This window comes from Schistocerca gregaria, chromosome 6 (assembly GCF_023897955.1).
Source record: "Schistocerca gregaria isolate iqSchGreg1 chromosome 6, iqSchGreg1.2, whole genome shotgun sequence".
Classification (NCBI taxonomy): Eukaryota; Metazoa; Arthropoda; class Insecta; order Orthoptera; family Acrididae; genus Schistocerca; species Schistocerca gregaria.
In genome coordinates, this window is record NC_064925.1 from 535,090,828 (window position 1) to 535,107,538 (window position 16,711).

A 16,711-nucleotide genomic window follows, 5' to 3' on the forward strand; every position below is an offset into this window, starting at 1 on the left:
ACTAGATCACTTCATATACTAAAGTACTCAAGAAAAATAATTAGAATATCCTGTGGCTACACTACCTACTCTTTTACAACATAGATTAGTAGTTGTGGTTCATTCAACCATAATCTCTAGTGTTGTACATCTTTGTAGTTTAAATCATGACACTGAAGACTGTATTTTCCTACAGTTTTTTCTTACACTCATCATAAGTATGCAAAATCATTAAACCCAAAACTGTTGTAGACATCATTCTAGAACACATAACGAAAAGATTTCGTTTTCATTATTGTACGTAACCTTTTAAGTACTTGTGTGGCTGTCATATCTTTCTAGTTACCTTCCTTCTCATCCATCAGCGAAAATTTTCCTGGTTCCTTCCTTACATCAAGGAGCTTAGTCGATACAGTGGTGCAGGCGGTAGATAATGTTTGTATTTACCTCAATGCAGCACTGGTAACCTTTGATAATTCTGGGCATGTCAGAAAAGACATCAGTGTATCTTATCAACGAATAAGCTAGTTTGGCTTGTTGTGTGTTGCATTGAGACATTGTGACTATGCTACCTCGTAACGAAAGTTGCTCATTATAGATTTCACTCTCAAGTCAATAGAGCATGATTTCATACCATTAAAACACTGAAACTGTTTATCATCAGTATGGAGCAGTTGCTTCTGTGCCGTTCTTACTCTACAACCCTGGCAATACTGCCATTTCGTGCTTTTGTTTTTAACAGGTCCAGACTGAACTACTCTCCATGAACTCTCAAACTCCACTCCCCACTAAAGAGGCCAATCGACTATCCTTTTCAAAAATGCTAATATTATGCAGCTCATAGATAATCCTTTCATTATTAAGAATGTGCATTTCACTGCTCTGTTTCCTACGCTCAATTCAAACTGCACCAGTCGTTTTACGTTTTGTGTTTTCATACCAAGAACTCCCAACATCCTGAATTTCTGCACCAGTGATATGGGTATATACCTTGTCTCCTAAGTCAAAAGTTACTGATCATAACATTTATCCTGGCAGATGTGTGCACGTTAACTATAATAGGAATACATTCCCCTATCACTTTAATAGCGGCTGTTGCTACTTCTTCCGACTGTCTTTTCCCAGATAGACTGAAGTATGCCATTGTTAAACTACTGCATAAAAAAGGGGATACGTCTGATGTCAACAACTACCGCCCAATCTCTCTTCTGACTGCCTTATCCAAAATTCTTGAAAAAGTAATGTATTGTAGAGTAGCTTCACACCTTTGTAAAAATACGGTTTTAACAAAATGTCAGTTTGGTTTCCAGAAGAGTTTTTCAACGAAAAATGCTATATATACTTTCATTTATGACATATTAAATGCTCTGAGTAACCGGAAGTCACCCGTTGGGATTTTTTGTGATCCATCAAAGGCTTTTGACTGTGTAAATCGTGGAATACTTCTAGATAAGCTCAAGTATTGTGGTATGGATGGGACACCGCTGAAATGGTTTATGTCATACCTAACTGGAAGACTGCAGAAAATTGAAATAAACAGTTCACATAATATGCAAAAAACTGGTGATTTTTCAAACTGAGTAACAATCAAGAATGGGGTGCCCCAAGGTTCGGTCTTGGCTCCTCTGCTGTTTTTAATATATGTTAATAACTTCCCATTCTATATTCACGAAGATGCCAAGCTGGCCGATGATGCAAGTATAGCTATCACACCGAACAGACAAGAATTAACTGGTGAAATTGTAAACGATGTTTTTCAGAAAATCATTAAGTGGTTCTCTGCAAATGGGCTCTCATCAAACTTTGACAAAACAGAGTACATTCAGTTCCACACAGTAAATGGAATGACACCATTAATAAACATAGACTTCGATCAGAAATCGGTAGCTAAGGTAGAATATTAAAAATTTCTATGTGTATGCATTGATGAGGGGTTGAACTGGGAAAAACACACTGAAGATCTGCAGAAACGTTTGAGGTCAGCTACTTATGCTATTAGGTTCATTGCAAATTTTGGCGATATACATCTCACTGAATTAGCTTACCACGCCTATTTTCATTCTCTGCTTTCGTATGGCATCATATTCTGGGGAAGCTCATCATTGAGTAAAAGATTGTTCATTGCACAAAAGCGTGTAATCAGAATAATTGCAGGAGCTCATCCAAGATCATCCTGCAGACTCATATTTAAAGAGCTAGAAATCTTCACTGTAGCCTCACAATATATATATATATATATATATATATATATATATATATATATATATATATATATATATATATATATATATATATATTCACTTATGAAATTTGTTATTAACCATCTGAACAAATTCAAAAGTAATAGCAGTGTACATGGGTACAACACTAGGAGAAAGGATGATCTTCACTACTCAAGGTTAAAACTAACTGTGACTCAGAAGGGGGTAAATTATGCTGCCACAAAACTCTTGGTGACTTACCTAATTGCATCAAAAGTCTGACAGATAGCCATATAGCATTTAAAAGGAAATTGAAAGAATTTCTTAATGACAACTCCTTCTACTCATTAGATGAAATTTGGGATATAGTAAGTGGGTAATTTGACAACCCCCACAAAAAATTGAGCGTCATGTAATATTTTGTCTAACGGAATATCATGTATAGACACCTTTTATTAACCTGACACGTTCCACATCATTACGAAGTGTCGTATTCATGATCTATGGAACAAGTACTAATCTAATCTAATGCCTTTTAAGCGTATTGTCATATCGCACCGGCTTGGTTGCGGAGTATCTTTGTGGGTGGCCGCGTTGGCAGAGTCGAGCACGAGACTCGGAGTTGCTGTGTCGTGTTGTGGGTCAACTCTGCATGGGAAAGAAACTATTATGCAAGTACAAGTGTTACTAGAAGTGTTATCACAGTGAAGTGATGAAACATGGAAGTGAATTCAGAGAAAAGCGCGTAATGAAGTAATTAAATATGAGCAGTGCCGCCGATAACGTATTTTGTGTATCCGCTCGTTGTGTCGTGTACCGTACAACATCTATAATCCGCACCGTGTTCGGCCTCCCAGGATGAACTAATGTGACTCAGCAATAAAGCTTATCACAAAAGAGAGGATTCAGGAGCCAGTGGTTTGTAGCGAGCGTGAGAAGTTTCGAGTTTCGCATAGTCAACAATCAGCCTCTCCGCGACGGTTACGCGCACGGTCGTACAAGTGAGAACTGAAAATTTAACTGTATGAACTGTGTTATATTATTACTAGTGTCAAGGAGGACTGGTACTAGATATCTGTGTATGCGTGACGAGCGTAAGAACTTTCGTTCGATCATTTGGCTTCCGCATTATCAACAATCATCCGCGTCATGTCGGTTGAACGCGTACGCTTGTACAAGTGATACTGTGCCAGATAATCATCAAAAAATGTTAATTCGCCTAAATACTTACGACTGAAAATGTTAACAGTGCAACCTGCGATTTTCGTATCGTCTCAGAATATAATTGTTCATACCAGTTATAGGAAAGTGTTGTGTTTGATGTTGAGTGGCTCCCCTAAATCGCTTGCATACTTAGATTCATAATTTCAGGCAAGCTAGCATCACTGTGGAGCAGAACAATACCACCGCGGCGGGAGTATCAGGTACGTGGAGTGGATAGGATGCACGGTACGACGTGTATTCAGGCCCTGCATTTTTTGGATAAAAAGTGCCGTATAATTAATTAGGAGAGTGAACTATTTGTGTATAAACAGCGACTGTTAATTTGGATAGTTGAGTGATGTCATAGGGCTGTAGGATGTGTACGCCAAAGTACTTATGACACAGTGACTATACTCGTCCGATTCTTGACAGTGCAAAGAACTAGTGCTACGAAGTAAACATACTCCATACTTATGACAGCGCTAGCGACACGTATGAGTGAAAGTGGAAACTTCTCAGTAGTTATCACCGTATACGACGTGAGCGGCGTCTGGGAACGACGCTGAAAACAATACCATGGTGTGCAGAGAGGGTGCTGTGCTAAAAGCGACAGGATGTCAACTGCGTCGGCGCTACGGAACAGCTGCGACTATGGGGGGACGACGCAAAGTCAGTGGCGCATCACATTGTTTCCTCACGCAACTCAAGCAACGGGAGTAGTTAAATTCTAGTGCAGATTGCATTCTGTAATTGCGTAATTAAAAACAGTAACAGTTAAAATACTTTTGTTCCACATAATTAAGGGAAATTACTTACTTTGACGATTATACAGTAAAGTAAACGTCACAGCCAGACCCTGCCTACTTAGTGGTCTAAAATTTTAACAACATTTGATACAATTGAAGAACTGTATTTACCATAGCTTGTATTTCATTCTTTTCTCTTCTTTTACGTGATCCTTTATGTTTTGTGTGCTTCTGAGCACGTCTTACAGCGTTGTATGCATTCGGCGTTATAATTTGGTTGTGGTTATTGCCGTCTATTCCGTGTTATGAGTGTTATGATTTGTTTTTGTTCCTCGGTTGTGACTTATTTGTGGTTCAGTATGGCAAATAATGAGATTGGTGCAACGTGCAGTGGGCAGGGCGCAAGATCAAGAAGCAGAAGTGAGATTCCAGTGTAAGGGACCCCAGCCAGTTGTACTCCAGGCGTTTCAGAGCCTCATTGTCGTTAAACAATTAATTATAAACGTCAAAATCATTGTTCTACCACACGGTGTTTATTGTGGTATCACATATACTGCCCTCACTCCATCCTGCGACCTACTTTGTTGGCCTGCTCGGGGCCTGTGGAGCGTGACTGGCCGACACCTCCACTATTCAAATAGCCTGAATTAAAATAGACTGATTTTGGGTGGCGACGAGCACTGTTTGCCAAGTTAAGACCAATTTGCGCTCCTTCCCGGAGTAGACCCCTGCCTGTCTCCACCATTCAGGTTGTTTACGTGGAATGACCTGCTGCTGTTCATTCGGCGCTGCCCCCGAGCATTACTGAGTCCATGCTGCCAGTTGTGGTTCTCAGTACAGTGTGGGTGATTTTTGTACTCAGGATTACATCTGTGCTCGATTTTCCTCCTTTTACTGTGGAACGTGAAGCAAACCAAGCGCTGTAACAGGTGTGTGATACAGAGGCGAGCGAGTGCGCCGGGAGCACCAGCTAGTAGCATCACGTCACCTTAACGCGTCTGCATGTAGCGCACAAGTATTGCACCACAATTTAGTATGAAATTAAAAATAAAAATTTATATTAAAAACTTTAAGTTATAGTTTAGTGTAATAGTGTTCCAAATACCAAGTCCTGATGTTCTAAACTTAATAGTTTACGGAAAAATGCCGTTTTAAGAGAAAAATCAGAGGCGCTAAATAATGCTAGGAAGCTAGAATTTAGTCAGAAGGTGAAGTTAGAAGTTATAAATAAGTGATGCTGGTTTCCAAAACAATAAAACAAAAACTAAAGGCAGAATTCACTTTTTCGGAAAAATCAGAGGTGATAAACGATGGACTTAGAAACTTGAAATTTGTTTTATGCTTCAGTACACCTCAAAAATAAGAGTCCACGTTAATCTACCTCTTATAGTTTTTGAATAATTAAATAAAAACTAATCTTGTAACTAAAATGTGCCTAAGTGTTGTAGATTAAGTACTTGAAATTTTAATGATATAAGATTTTTGTTAAACCAGATGATCAAATATATCACATATTAGAGCTACATAAAGTTTGACTTGTAACATAAATAGCAACTGATACGTCCTAGCAAAGGTATGGTTCAGAGGTAACAATCTACCGTTAATTCCACTAAATAAATTCTATTAAGCAAAGTTTCATTCTTGCGAGCTGAAATTTTCTACGTGCTTTCAAACTGCTTATCTGCATACCAGCAAAAATTAAGACGTTTCTGAAGTAATTGGTAACTATATTATTAAAGATAATGTGACCGAGATAGCAATCGTTTGTAGACTGCCGCCGTATGCAAATAGACAGACAACAGATATTGTCTCGGCAGTCCCCACCGGCACCTTATAATTACAGCCCATGGAACAATAGAAAGGTTCACTTCGCTCTCAGACACTGTGAGGTCCACGCCAGTTAAACGTTTGGTCGCGCTCGGCCTCGGATGACGTCAGAGCCAATCTGTGACAAGCGCGTATTTGCGAGTGAAAACGGATAGTTTTCATGGTTCATGGTGTGGGTTTCTGTAGTCATGTCCTAGTTCATAAACCACGGCAACGTATGAGTGGCCAAGTAAGTGGTTCTGACAGTCGGGATACCAGTCACTTTGGCAGAAGTCAGGGTATCTCGGACATACTCTGAGTCGTGGTCACCCTTGTGCTCATACGGCAAAGACTACCAAATACACCGGTTAGTCCCTCAACCGTTAGGTGTAAAACCCAATGGGACCCGGGGCAAGTAAGGCTAGCAACCTGCTTCCCTGGTACTTTAAATAACATGCTGGCAACAATCGGAGCAAAATGCCTCGGACCCTTGGAGATGACGGAGTCCCACCTCTCCTAAGATACGACTTGGAAACAAATGGTTATGAGATGGGGAGCTATTAATATCAATGGGGGCTACTCAGGGAAGAAGGTAGAGATGGCAGAGGCTGCAAGTAAGATGGGGCTGGACGTTTTAGCTGTTAGTGACATTCGGTTAAGGGGTGAGAAAGAAGAGGAAGTGGGAGAATACAAGGTCTACCTGTCAGGAGCCAAAGCAGGAATAGCACAATGGGGTGTAGGGCTTTACATCAGGAAAGAATTGGAACCCAGCGTAGTTGCAATAAGGTAAGTAAACGAACGACTGATGTGGATAGATTTGACAGTGCCTATCAAGGAAATTAGGATTGTGTCAGTATATTCGCATTGTGAAGGGACAGATCAAGACAAGATGGACAGTTTTTATGAGGCACTCAGTGATGTAGTTGTTAGAGTAAAGGACAAGGACAGTGTTCTGCTCATTGGTGATTTTAATGCCAGGATTGGAAATCGAACAGAAGGGTATGAAAAGGTTATGGGTAAATTTGGAGAGGATATGGAGGCCAACAGGAACGGGAAACAACTCTTGGATTTCTGTGCCAGTATAGGCTTAGTAATCACAAAATCATTTTTTAAACATAAGATTACTCATCGGTATACTTGGGAAGGCAGGGGAACCAGATCTGCCATTGACTATATAACAACAGATCAGGAATTCAGGAAGGCTGTGAGGGACACACGTGTATTTAGGGGGTTCTTTGATGACACTGATCATTATTTAATCTGCAGTGAAACTGGGATTGTGAGACCGAAAGTGCAGGAGGTCAGGTCCATATGTAGGAGGATAAGAGTGGAGAAACTTCAGGATAAGGAAATTAGGCACAAGTACATAATAGCAATCTGAGAAAGGTCTTAGTTAGTTGAATGTAGTCAATTACAGTCATTGGAAAAGGAATGGACAAGGTACAGGGACACAGTACTAGAAGTGGCTAAAGAATGTCTTGGAACAATAGTGTGTAAAAGTAGGATGAAGCAAACAGCTTGGTGGACTGACACAGTCAAGGAAGCCTGTAAAAGGAAAAAGAAGGCGTATCAAAAATGGCTTCATACCAGAGCTCAGGTAGACAGAGAAAGTTATGTTGAAGAAAGAAACAAAGCCAAACAGATAATTGCAGTATCCAAGAAGAAATCTTGTGAAGACTTTGGAAACAAGTTGGACACTGTGGGTCAAGCTGCTGGAAAACCATTTTGGAGTGTAATTATCAGTCTTCGAAAGGGAGGTAAGAAGGAAATGACAAGTATTTTGGACAGGTCAGGAAAACTGCTGGTGAATCCTGTGGATGCCTTGGGCAGATGGAGGGAATATTTTGAAGAGTTGCTCAATGTAGGTGAAAATAAGGTCCGTAAAGTTTCAGATTTCGAGGTAGAATGGGATAGGAATGATGATGGGAATAGGTTCACATTTGAGGAAGTAGAGAAAATGGTCAGTAGATTGCAGTGCAATAAAGCAGCTGGGGTGGATGAAATTAAGTCAGAACTCATCAAATACAGTGGAATGGCAGGTCTTAAATGGCTACACAGGATAATTGAAATGGCCTGGGAGTCGGGACAGGTTCCATCAGACTGGACAAAAGCAGTAATCACACCAATCTTTAAACATGGAAACAGAAAAGATTGTAACAACTACAGAGGTATTTCTTTAATGAGCGTGGTGGGTAAAATCTTCTCAGGTATTGTTGAAAGGAAAGTTCGAGTATTAGTTGAGGACTAATTGGATGAATATCAGTGGGTTTAGGCCTCTTAGAGGTTGTCAGGACCAGATCTTCAGCGTACGGCAAGTAATGGAGAAGTGTTGTGAGCGGAACAGGGAATTGTATCTATGCTTTATAGATCTAGAAAAGGCATATGACCGGTTTCCTGGGAGGAAGTTATTGTCTGTTCTACGAGATTATGGAATAGGAGGCAAACTTTTGCAAGCAATTAAAGGTCTTTACATGGATAGTCAGGCAGTAGTTAGAGTTGACGGTAAATTGAGTTCATGGTTCAGAGTAGTTTCAGGAGTAAGACAAGGCTGTAACCTGTCTCCACTGTTGTTCATTTTATTTATGGATCAAATGTTGAAAACAATAGACTGGCTGGGTGAGATGAAGATACGTGAACACAAAATAAGCCGTCTTCCATATGTGGATGACTTAGTTGTGATGGCAGATTCGATTGAAAGTTGCAAAGTAATATTTCAGAGCTAGATCAGAAATGTAAGAACTGTGGTATGAAGATTAGCATCTCCAAAACGAAAGTAGTGTCAGTGGGAAAGAAATATAAACGGATTGAGTGCCAAATAGGAGGAACAAAGTTAGAACAGGTGGACGGTTTCAAGTACTTAGGATGCATATTCTCACAGGATGGCAACATAGTGAAAGAACTGGAAGCAAGGTGTAGCAAAGCCAATGCAGTGAGCGCTCAGCTACGATCTACTCTCTTCTGCAAGAAGGACGTCAGTACCAAGACTAAGTTATCTGTGCACCGTTCAATCGTTCGACCAACTTTGTTGTATGGGAGCGAAAGCTGGGTGGATTCAGGTTACCTTATCAACAAGGTTGAGGCTACGCATATGAAAGTAGCTAGGATGATTGCAGATACTAGTAGAAGGGAACAATGGCAGGAGGGTGTCCACAATGAGGAAATCAAAGAAAAACTGGGAATGAACTCTATAGATGTAGCAGTCAGGGCGAACAGGCTCAGATGGTGAGGTCATGTTACACGCATGGGAGAAGCAAGGTTACCCAAGAGACTCATGGGTTCAGCAGTAGAGGGTAGGAGGAGTCGGGGCAGACCAAGGAGAAGGTACCTGGATTCGGTTAAGAATGATTTTGAAGTAATAGGTTTAAGATCAGAATAGGCACCAATGTTAGGACTGAATAGGGGAACATGGAGGAATTTTATAAGGGGGCTATGCTCCAGACTGAACGCTGAAAGGCATAATCAGTCTTAAATGATGATGATGAAGAAGATGATGATGATGAAGAAGAAGAAGATGATGATGATGATGAACGGATAGTGAACTCGCGAGGGCTGTACACCGTTGTGCATCGTTTAAGATTCGGTAAAATAACTGTTAGTGTTCCGTCAGTGTGAAATTTAATTCCGCGTGGCAAGTGGTGAATTTATTTCCGCTTCTATGCCGAGCCATAATTTTGAGCATTTATTGCGAACTTTCCATCGAATGATGTTAGTCAGGGTGAAAAAAAACTGATAGGAAGTTACCGCAGAAGTCGCCTCTGAATTGCTAAAGGTGCTGTTAGATTAGAAAGACTTGTTTATATGTTGCACATAACGCTATTTTCAGTGTTGTTTGTGAGAAACTTTAATTAAATTAAATCTTGATGGCAACTTTAAACTTTTACTGAAGTCATAGTGCTGACCCCGCAAAGAAATGGGAAACAGATACTTTTCTTTCAGTGGGCTGGACCGGAATGTGGCCGTGCAGACTGGAAACTTAGGTCAGTATGTTTCTCTTCGCTTTCTGGCTGACCACCAAATTAGTTGCCAGGCTCACGTGATTAAAGACTGCATCAAAACTCCAATGCAGTGAAGTAACGTACTCGCCGTTCCACTAACAGAGTATTATTTCGGTTCTGATGTCTATAGGCTACATGCAACCCCCCCCCCCCCCCCACTCTTCCCTCATTACTAAATAATTGATGGTTCAAATGGCTCTGAGCACAAGGGGACTTAAAATATGAGGTCATCAGTCCCCTAGACTAAGAACTACTTAAACCTAACTAACCTAAGGACATCACGCACGACAATTCCCGAGGCAGGATTCGTACCTGCGACCGTAAAGCAGCGCAGTTCCTGAACGAAGTGCGTAGAACCGCTCGACGACAGCGGCTGGCACTAAGTAATTGATGCCTCGGAATGTGTCCTACCAACTGTCCCCTTCTTCTATTCTGGTTGTAGCACACATTTCTTTTCTCCCCAGTTCTATTCAGTAGCTCCTCATTAATTGTGTTACCTACCCATCTAATCGTCAACACTCTTCTGCAGTACCATATTTCCCCATTAGTTGTGTTATCTACCCATCTGATAGTCAACACTCTTCTGCAGTACCACATTTCGAAAGCTTATATGCTCTTCTTATTACACTGTTTATCGTTAATGTTTCACTTCCTTACCTGGCTACACTCCATACAAACACTTTCAGAAAGGACTTCCTGACACTTAAATCTATACTCGATGAGAACAAATTTCTCTTTTTCTGAAACACTTTCCGTGGCATGTCCTGTCAAAATTTTGTATGCTCCATACTTCGGCCATCATCATTTGTTTTGCTGACCAAATAGCAAAACTCATCTACTACTCTGTCTCATTTTCTAATCTAATTCCCTCAGCTTCACCCGATTTAATTCAAATACATTCCATTATCCTCGTTTTGCTTTTGTTGATGTTCGTCTTACATCCTGCTTCAAGACACTGGCCATTCTATACAACTGCTCTTCCATGTCCTTTGCTGTCTCTGATAGAACTGCAATGTCATCAACAAACCTTAATGTTTTTGTTTCTTCTGTCTGCACTTTAATTCCTATTTCAAATTTTTGTTTTGTTTTCTTTACTGCTTGCTAGGTATATATATTGAATAACATTGGCGATAGGCCAAAGCCCTCTCTCACTCTCGTCGCAAACCCCTCGACTCATATAACTGCCATCTGGTTCGTAAACAGCCTTTCGCTCCCTGTATTTTACTCCTGCCACCTTTACAATATGAAAGAGAGTATTCCAGTCCTCATTGTCAAAATATTTCTGAGTCTACAAAAGCTACAAGCAGAAGTTTGCCCTTCTCCCCAAGTTGATCTTCCCCGAGGTCGGCTTTTACCAGTTTTCCCTTTCTTCTGTAAAGAATTTATGTTAGTATTTTGCAACAGTGACTTATTAAACTGATAGTTCGGTAGTTTTCACACCTGTCAGTAACAGCTTTCTTTGGAATTGGAATTATGTTCTTCTTGAAATCTGAGGTTATTTCGTGTCTCAACATATTGCTCACCAGATGGAAGAGTTTTGTCATGGCTGGCACCCCCAAGGCTATCAATAGCTCCAACGGAATGTTGCCTACACTTGTGACCTTGTTCCGAGATACGTCTTTCAGTGCTCTGTCAAATTCTTCAAGCAGTATCATATCTCCTTTGCCATCTTCAGCCATGTCCTCTTCAATGGTATTGCTCTCAAGTGCATCTCCCTTGAATGGACACTCTATATACTCCTTCCACATTTCTGCTTTCCCTTTTTTGCTTACGACTGATTTTTCCATCTGAGCTCTCGATATTCGTACAGGTGTTTCTCTTTTCTACAAAGGCCTCTGTAGTTATGCTGTAGGCGGTTTGTACCTTACCCCTTAGTGATATATACTTCTACGTATTTACACTTGTCCTCTAGCCATTCCTGCTTAGCCATTTTGCACTTCCTGATAGTTTCACTTTTGGATGTTGGTATTCCCCTTCGCTTTCTTTGTTTACTACATTTTTATATTTTCTCATTTCATCAGTTAAACTCGGTATCTCTTGTGTCACCCAAGAATTTCTACTCGCCCTTGAATTTTCACCTACGTAATGCTTTGCTGCCTTGTCTATTTCATGTCTCAAAGCTACCCATTCTTCTTCTACTGTACTGCTTTTCCCTGTTCTTGTCAATTGTTACCTAATGCCCTCTTTGAAACTCTCTTGAACCTCTGATTCTTTCAGTTTATCCAGACCCCATTTCCTTAAATTCATGCCATTTTGCAGATTCTTCGATTTTAATCTGCAGTTCGTAACCAATAAACTGTGTTCATAGTCCATATCAGTCTCTGGAAATGTCTTACAGTTTAAAACCTGATTCCAAAATCTCTGTCTTACCGTTACATAATCAATAAAATACCTTCTGGCGTCTACGGGTCTCTTCTACGTATACAACCTTCTTTCATGATTCTTAAACCAAGTGCTGACACTATAGCTGACTATAGTTAAAATATGTGCAAAATGCTACCAGGCGACATCCTATTTCATTCCGTTCCCAATCCATATTCACCTAATACTTTTCCTTCTCTTCTTTTGTAATATAATTCGGCAGTAATAGCTAATTCCAGTCCCCAATGACTATTAATTTTTCTTCTCCCTTAACTATCTGAATAACATCTTTTGTCTCATCATATATTTCCTCAATCATCTCCTTACCTGCGGAGCTAGTCGGCACGTAAACGTGCACTACTTCAGTGGGTGTCGGCTTCGTGTCTGCCGTGGTTACAATAATGCATTCACTATGCTGTCCATAGTATCTCATCCGCATCCCTATTTTCTTTTCGTTATTAAACCTACTCTTGCAATACCACTATTTGTCTTTGTATTTATAACCCTGTGTTCACCTGAACAGGGGTCCCATTCCCCGTGCCACCGAACATCACTAATTCTCACTTGATTTAACTTTAACCTACCCAATTCCCTTTTTAAATTTTCTAACCTACCTGCTTTATTAAATGGTCTGACCTTGCACTCTCCGATCCGTAGAACGCCAGGTTTGTTTCTCCTGATAACGATACCCGCCTGAGAGTTCCCCTCCCGGAGATCCAAACGGGGAACTGTTTTAGATTCGGAATATTTTCCCAAGAGAATGTCATCATTTAAGCATGCAGTAGAGATGCATTCTCTCGGGAAAGATTACGGCTGTAATTTCCCCTTGCTGTTAGCCTTCTCAGTACCAGCCCATCGTATAGAATATAAATGTCAGTCTGCAGCCTGCTCTTCCTGAAACTGATGTTAGGAAGAATTCCGCTTACAGCTTCCATTCCGTCAACCAGTTAGACTCTCTTTGCCGTTCGTGCGGACTGCTTTTGCCTTGCCCTATACCGCGCTGCCCTGCTGTCACACTGATGCAGTTAAATTCTAAAGAATGGAGCGTGTCCTCTTTACCTTTAACTCTACATGATATTGACGATATTCACTGAATAGTAAATTTTGATCACGAGCTATGGGTATGGCGATGATCTCTTAACGTTGTGAGAGTATTTTAGACATTCCTTTATTTATTTACGAAATATGATGGCTTTTTACCATGCAGGTTGCACCTGATGATGCGGTTTTAACCAGCGAAACCGGTTGTATTTTAATAAACAATAGTTTCACGAGCTGTAAGCGCAGCTCTTCGTAACATCATGCCTTTCAACAGCTGCGGATGCCCAGAATATAAAATAGTTTCCTGAAACTGCTTTTACGTGGACGCTTCACTTTACGCCACTCTAGACAATTAGTAGCAGTTCTTTTACAGCTTGGCCGAGTGGTTCTAGACGCTACAGTCTGGAACCGCGCGACCGCTACGGTAGCAGTTTCGAATCCTGCCTCGGGCATATATGTGTGAGACGTCCTCAGGTCATTTTGATTTAAGTAGTTATACGTTCTAGGTGACTTATGACCTCCGATGTTAAGACCCATAGTGCTCAGAGCCATTTGAACCATTTGATACATTTATTTGCCTCCACCATCCTTGAACGTTTGTAATATCATCACGGAATCAACCTGTATATACGTACATATACAGGCGCCGGTGGCTACAGCCTTTACTATGTGTAGCGTCGTTCGATGATGTTTCAGGACATGGGTTCCTATTTAAAATATTGTTTACCATCTCTTCTCTACAGGCTCTAGAAGTCTGTAATGGGATTTTCTAAAATCTTGTATAAGTGCAGCAGCATCGTTGGGAACCTTCCAGAGAGGGTTGAAATACTCCCGAAAGGCTGTTGGTAGTAGGTGTAAGCTGCCGCAGGACTTCCGGCGGTGCGAGAGGGCGTTGTTGACGTTTCAAGCTATCCCTACCGTCTCCCTGTAACCATCAAGCACCAGTCTTTCGCTTAGTATGAAATCCTTCCCCCATATGCCCTGCTTGTGTAAGTCTGGTCACCGTTAAAATTGTTGGTATTTAATTTCGGCCGTCCAGTTTGTGAAAGGATCACAGTATAATTATGGAAAAGCCAAGTCGGCAGTCTTTTCAATTTTTATCTTATATCCGTTTTCTAGGCGATGTTCAGCCACAGCCGGCGTCTTGACGACCGACGCTTATAGGGAGAAGGTAGTCAAAGTGTTTGAATGAGCAGTGCCGGTTCCTACGATTGAACAGACACCACTCAGATCCAGCAGCTGTCAAGCACTATATATAAATTGAAGGACGATCACTGGTGTCAGCTGCAGTGGGACATAAGGCGAAATCAGCGGCGACGAGCGAAAATGTGTACCTGACCGGAAGCCGAACCTGGGATCTCCTACTTACTGGGCAGGTGCATTAGCCACTGTGCCATCCGGGACACAGCGTTACCACGACTGCAAGGACTATCTTGCTACGCCTCAGGTCGATCCACACCACCACTGAGCACAACCTATCTGCAGTCCTTTTCCAGGCGAGCAGAGATCCCGGGTTCGAATTCCGGTCTGGTACACGTTTTCGCTCGTCGACGCTGATTCCGTGACATTGTCCCACTGCGGCTGGTAGCAGCGATCCTCCTTCAATTTACGTTGTTGTTATTACGGTCTTCAGTCCTGACGCTGGTTTGATGCAGCTCTCCATGCTACTCTATCCTGTGCTAGCTTCTTCATCTCCCAGTACATAATGCAACCTATATCCTTCTGAATCTGCTTAGTGTATTCATCTCTTGGTCTCCCTCTACGATTTTTACCCTCCACGGAGCCCTCCAATACTAAATTGGTGATCCCTTGATGCCTCAGAACATGTCCTACCAACCGATCCCTTCTTCTGGTCAAGTTGTGCCACAAACTTCTCTTCTCCCCAATCCTATTCAATACTTCCTCATTAGTTATGTGATCTACCCATCTAATCTTCAGCATTCTTCTGTAGCACCACATTTCGAAAGCTTCTATTCTCTTCTTGTCTAAACTATTTATCGTTCATGTTTCATTTCCATACATGGTTACACTACACACAAATACTTTCAGAAATGACTTCCTGACACTTAAATACTCGATGTTAACAAATTTCTCTTCCTCAGAAACGCATCTTTGCATTGCCAGTCTACATTTTATATTCTCTCTGCTTCGACCATCATCAGTTATTTTGCTCCCCAAATAGCAAAACTCCTTTACTACTTTAAGTGTCTCACTTCCTAATCTAATTCCCTCAGCATCACCCGACTTCATTCGACTACATTCCATTATCCTCGTTTTGCTTTTGTTGATGTTCATCTTATATCCTCCTTTCAAGACACTGTCCATTCCATTCAACTGCTCTTCCAAGTCCTTTGCTGTCTCTGACAGAATTAAAATGTCATTGGCGAATCTCAAAGTTTTTATTTCTTCTCCGTGGATTTTAATACCTACTCCGAATTTTTCTTTTGTTTCCTTTACTGCTTGCTCAATATACAGATTGAATAACATCGGGGAGAGGCTACAACCCTGTCTTACTCCCTTCCCGACCACTGCTTCCCTTTCATACCCCTCGACTCTTATAACTGCCATCTGGTTTCTGTATAAACTGTAAATAGCCTTTCGCTCCCTGTATTTTACCCCTGCCACCTTCAGAATTTACGTATAGTTTTAAATGTGTTGCCAGCCCCTCGTTCCACCTTACCTCACTTGGTGTCGGGCGAGGCCCACAAAGAAATGTGCCCGTGGTTCGTGGCGCGTACGTCACAGCACGTTAACACTGCAGGTCTTAGCACCCGTTTCCGGCGTACACTGAGTATCTATTTGAGACGAGTTCAATAATTCCTGATATCTAGTTTAAACGCATACAGGCTCACGGCAGTACACATCAAATTTAAGACCTTTAGTGGGTACCTTTTCAATTACGAGTCGATTTTCCTTGGACTCTGCAGGGATCCGAGCGTTTGCGAAGTGTGGCTGACAGTAAGCTAGTGACGTCACAAGTCCGTTGCAGGGCCCGTACATCTCGTTGGCCCGGTGCCGGGGCGACCAGAGCTGCAATGAACTGCCCGACTCGCGCCTCGCGCTAGCATCACTTCGGCCCTCTGTGGAAACTTCAGACGCTGCTACTGCACCTGCATAGGCGGGACATCATGCGAGACAGAACAGTTAGTGATTTTCAGTCCAGACGATGATTACGGAGACAGCTATCGAAGCAATGAGGCTTGTAAACCAAGATGATTTTATTGCATCATTGGAATCTGCACATACTGATACAGACACACTGGTATGAAAGTATCTCCTCTGAGCACATTTTTGCTTTCTTGGATGCGTAGCTGGCTGCTTGTAAGATGTTTCAAAAACGGATAGCGTTAACCCAACTGGTTATACAGCCGGGTGCAGG